Raw genomic sequence first — 6,000 nt, forward strand, 5'->3', positions numbered from 1 at the left:
TCTTCCCCTGCCCCCTCAATACTGCCTCCTGCTCTCCCACACCCTTAGCGCTGCACCCAGCCCACTCACCCTCTAATCTTGACAGGCTCCATCATGCGCATCAAAACTACTTCACCAAAGCTAATATATGTAAAGGATGAGAGAGACTTGAAAGTGACACCCTACCTGCTTCCTCCCTGTTACTGTTATCACTGAGTCATCGTCTGTAACTCTCAGTGCAATTTTAAAATGAGTAATTTTTGAATAGCGATGAATTCATGTCATGCAGGAATGTCATAATGCGATGGAGTCATGTGGTATAGTTGTCCTGTTTTCATTGGATGATGAAGTTTATATCATTGGTATTGGTAAGTAACATAGAAAATAGATGCAGGAGTAGGCCATTCAATATAATCATGGCTGATCATGCATTTCAGTACCCCATTCCTGCTTTCTCTCCATACCCCTTGATCCCTTTAGCCATAAGGGCCACATCTAACTCCCTTTTGAATATATCTAATGGTCTCAACAACTTTCTGTGGTAGAGAATTCCACATGCTCACAACTCTCGAGTGAAGAAGGTTCTCCTCATCTCGGTCCTAAATGGCTTACCCAAATTAACATGTTTTGCACTGCATGTCATTTACATAGGCTAAATATTTGTTGAAAATGTCTGATCAATCTCCTGTGGCATTGCACACGGGGAGTCAAGACCAAGTGTAGTCTTCAGATGAACAGTTGGGGATAATTGGACCAGGGCACACACTTGTAATTTAGTCCCCATTTTTATATATTTCTATCCTAAATTCCTATTTCCAAATTTATAATAGAAATTAGCAGTAGAGATTTTGTTACACTGTAATTAGACCATGCCACCAGTGGTGATACTAAAGCACTACCACTAGTAGGAGGTGTAATTATAGTGTGACAATTTTATATAGTTAGTTTCCATTATAAATGTAGACAAAAACAATTATAATGGTAAAATGTCAACAGGAAGTGTGCACAGACATTAAAAATCTTACAAATGCTTGATAGATTATATAGATACAAGGTAACTGTACTCTGAATACTTTACTTTTGGAATTACAGTGTAAGTTCTATTGACTGAAATAAGCCTCATAACATAGTGGATAGCTCTAGCTGACTAACCTTGCTACCTTGTATTTCTAGGTCACTGTAATGTCTGAGAACATAACAAGAAATAGGAGCAGGAGTAGGCCATTTGGCCCCTCGAGCCTGCTACGCCATTCAATAAGATCATGGCTGGTCTGATCCTGGCTTCAACTCCACTTCCCTGCCTGTTCCCTATTACCCTTGACTCCCTTATCATTCAAAAATCTGTCTATCTCCACCTTAAATATATTCAAAGACCCAGCCTCCACAGCTGTCTGGGGTAGAGAATTCCAAAAACTCTCAACCCTCAGAGAAGAAATTCCTCCCCATTTCTGTTTTAAATGGGTGACCACTTATTCTGAAACTATGCCCCCTAGTTCTAGATTCCCCCATGAGGGGAAACATCCTCTCTGCATCTACCCTGTCAAGCCCCCTAAGAATCTTACATGTTTCAATAAGATCACCTGTCATTCTTCTAAACTCCAATGAGTATAGGCCCAACCTTTCTCAGTATGACAGCTCCTTCATCTCAGGAATCAACCTCGTGAACCTTCTCTGAACTGCCTTCAATGCAAGTATATCCTTCCTTAAATGAGGAGACCAAAACTGTACGCAGTACTCCAGGTGTGGTCTTGCCAACGCCCTGTACTGTTGGAGCAAGACCTCCATACTTTTATACTCCATTCCCCTTGCAATAAAGGCCAACATTCCATTTGCCTTCCTGATTACTTGCTGTACCTGCATGCTAACTTTTTGTGTTTCATGTACAAGAACTCCCAGATCTCTCTCTACTACAACATTTTGTAATCCCTCCCCATTTAAAAAATAATTTGCTTTTTTATTTTTCTTACCAAAGTGGATAATTTCACATTTTCCCACATTATAGTCTATATGCCAAATTTCAGTCCACTGAGCCTATCTATATCCCTTTGTAGATTCTTTGCGTCCTCCTCATAACTTGCTTTCCCACCTATCTTTGTATCATCGGCAAATTTGGCTACATTACACTCGGTCCCTTCATCCAAGTCATTAATATAAATTGTAAACAGTTGAAGCCCCAGCACTGATCCCTGTGGCACCCCACTAGTTACAGTTTGCCAACCTGAAAATTACCCATTTATCCCAACTTTCTGTTAGGTAGCCAATCCTCTGTCCACGCTAATATATTACCCCAACCCCGTTATCACATGATTGGTTACATGCTTTAGTATGAGCATGCTCAGTTTACTCTGGCCTAATAAAGCAAGTATATGGACTACCAGCTCATTGTGTCTCTGTCCATCATTTGTTCGACCCACATATATTGCATTTTGGCAATTAGGATGGGATCCCAAAGCCATTTTTAGGGATCATGGAAAGACACAGTGTTCAACCTTCGGGTGGATAAGTTTAAGGTGAATTTGTGACACCTAAACTGAATTTTTGCAATGTTTTACCATTAATGCTCATGCAGAATCACATGTATAAACAGCAACTGGGGTGTTGATTCACACAGATACTACTTAGCTCCATTGCACAAGCTCCTCAAGAAGGATGTCCAATGGAAATGGACAAAAGTGCAACAGGAAGCTTACGACACTTGTAGGAGAAGCCTCTCTAGCGATGCTCTACTTGGTTTTTTATTCATTCACGGGATGTGGATGTCGGCGGCATGGCCAGCATTTATTGCCCATCCCTAATTGCCCTCGAGAAGGTGGCGGTGAGCCGCCGCCTTAAATACAACTGAGTGGCTTGTTACGCCATTTCCAGAGGGCAGTTAAGAGTCAACCACATTGTGGGTCTGGAGTCACACATAGGCCAGACCGGGTAAGGATGGCAGATATCCTTCCCTAAAGGACATTGTGCAGCACGACTCAGAGCGTGAGCTTAAGTTAGCGTGTGATAAACCACGTAATGGATGACGACCAAAAGAAATCAATCGCGTTCGCATCGCGAACACTGAGTGAAAAAGTAGCACAAATTGAAAAGGGACCACTCGTTATTGTGTTTGCGATCAAGAAATTCTAACAGTTCCTGATCAGCGGAACGTTTACCCTGATAACCGATCACAAATTAAGGGGGCCCAAATCTGCCATCCCTGCAATGGCCGCATCAAGAAAGCAACTTTGGGCAGTGTTGTTGTCACAATATGACTACATAATTGAATATCGCACTTCAAAGCAAAACGTAATTGCAGATGCCTTGTCCACGTTGCCACATGACTTGTGTGTTGGGAGTGAAGATGCAATTTTCACGGTAGGTGCCATTGACAAAGACTTTCCTGCGAATGCAACTGAGATTGCAGCTGAGACTCAATGGGACTCATAGAATCATATAAATTTACAGCACGGAAGGAGGCCATTTGGCCCATCGTGTCGGTGCCGGCCGACAGAGCTATCCAGCCTAATCCCTTTTCCAGCTCTTAGTCCGTTGCATATCAAAATACTTTTTAAATGTGACGAGGGTTTCTGCCTCTACCACCCTTTCAGGCACTTTGTGTTCCAGACCCCCACCACCCTCTGGGTGAAAACATTTCCCCTCAAAACCCCTCTAAACCTATTACTAATTACTTTAAATCTATACCCCCTGGTGTTGATCCCTCTGCTATGGGAAATAGGTCCTTCCTAGCATCTCTATCTAGGCCCCTCATAATTTTAGACACCTCAATAAGGTTTCCCCTCAGCGTCCTCTGTTCCAAAGAAAACAGCCCTAGCCTAAACAATCTTTACTCATAGCTAAAATTCTCCAGTCCAGGCAACATCCTCGTAAATCTCCTCTGTTCCCTCTCTAGAGCAATCACATCGTTCCTGCAATGTAGTGACCAGAACTGCACGCAGTACTCTAACTGTGGCCTAACTAGTGTTTTTACAGTTCAGGCATTACCTCCCTGCTCTTGTATTTTATGCCTCAGCTAATAAAGGCAAGTATTCTGTATGCCTTCTTAACCACCTTGTCTCCCTGTCCTACTACCTTCAAGGATCTGTGGACTTGCACTCTAAGGTCCTGCTGTTCCTCTACACTTCTCAGTGTCCTACCATTTATTGTGTATTCCCTTGCCTTGTCAGCCCTCCCCAAATGCATTACCTCACACTTCTCTGTATTGAATTCCATTTGCCACTGTTGTGGCCACCTGACCAGTTCATTGGTATCTTCCTGCAGTCTACTTGCTTGCTTCTTCATTATCAATCACACATCCAATTTTTGTATCACCTGCAAACTTATTAATCATACCCCCTACATTCAAATTTAAATCATTGCTATATACCACAAGAAGCAAGGGACCTAGTACTGAGCCCTGCGTAACCCCACTGGAAATAGCCTTTCATTCACAAAAACACCCATTGATCATTACCCTTTGCTTCCTGCCTCAGCCAATTTTGGATCCAACTTGCCTTGCTAAAATCCATATACTCTACATCAAACGCACTACCCTTATCAACCCTCCTTGTTACCTCCTCAAAAAATTAAATCAAGTTAGACAGACATGACCTTCCCTTAACTGTCCTTGATTAATCTGTGTCTTTCTAAATGAAGATTTATCCTGTTCCAATAATTTTCCCATCACAGAGGTTAGGCTGACTGGCCTGTAATTACTCGGTCTATCCCTTTGTCCCTTTTTAAACAATGGTACAATGTTAGTAGTCCTCCAGTCCTCTGGCATCACACCTGTAGCCAGAAAGGATTGGAAAATGATGGTAAGAGACTCTGCTATTTCCCCCCCTCACTTCTCAACAACTTGGGATATATTTCATCCAGGCCTGTGGATTTATCCACTTTCAAAGATGCTAAACTCCTTAATACTTCCTCTCTCACTGTTTATAGAAACATAGAAAATAGGTGCAGGAGCAGGCCATTCAGCCCTTCTAGCCTGCACCGCCATTCAATGAGTTCATGGCTGAACATGAAACTTCAGTACCTCCTTCCTGCTTTCACGCCATACCCCTTGATCCCCCAAGTAGTAAGGACTTCATCTAACTCCCTTTTGAATATATTTAGTGAATTGGCCTCAACTACTTTCTGTGGTAGAAAATTCCACAGGTTCACCACTCTCTGGGTGAAGAAGTTTCTCCTTATCTCGGTCCTAAATGGCTTACCCCTTATCCTTAGACTGTGACCCCTGGTTCTGGACTTCCCCAACATTGGGAACATTCTTCCTGCATCCAACCTGTCCAAACCCGTCAGAATTTTAAACGTTTCTATGAGGTCCCCTCTCACTCTTCTGAACTCCAGTGAATACAAGCCCAGTTGATCCAGTCTTTCTTGATAGGTCAGTCCCACCATCCCGGGAATCAGTCTGGTGAATCTTCGCTGCACTCCCTCAATAACAAGAATGTCCTTCCTCAAGTTAGGAGACCAAAACTGTACACAATACTCCAGGTGTGGCCTCACCAAGGCCCTGTACAACTGTAGCAACACCTCCCTGCCCCTGTACTCAAATCCCCTCGCTATGAAGGCCAACATGCCATTTGCTTTCTTAACCGCCTGCTGTACCTGCATGCCAACCTTCAATGACTGATGTACCATGACACCCAGGTCTCGTTGCACCTTCCCTTTTCCTAATCTGTCACCATTCAGATAATAGTCTGTCTCTCTGTTTTTACCACCAAAGTGGATAACCTCACATTTATCCACATTATACTTCATCTGCCACGCATTTGCCCACTCACCTAACCTATCCAAGTCACTCTGCAGCCTCATAGCATCTTCCTCGCAGCTCACACTGCCACCCAACTTAGTGTCATCCGCAAATTTGGAGATACTACATTTAATCCCCTCGTCTAAATCATTAATGTACAATGTAAACAGCTGGGGCCCCAGCACAGAACCCTGCGGTACCCCACTAGTCACTGCCTGCCATTCCGAAAAGTACCCATTTACTCCTACTCTTTGCTTCCTGTCTGACAACCAGTTATCAATCCATGTCAG

The sequence above is a fragment of the Pristiophorus japonicus genome, chromosome 6 (genome assembly GCF_044704955.1).
Source record: "Pristiophorus japonicus isolate sPriJap1 chromosome 6, sPriJap1.hap1, whole genome shotgun sequence".
NCBI classification, from domain to species: Eukaryota; Metazoa; Chordata; class Chondrichthyes; family Pristiophoridae; genus Pristiophorus; species Pristiophorus japonicus.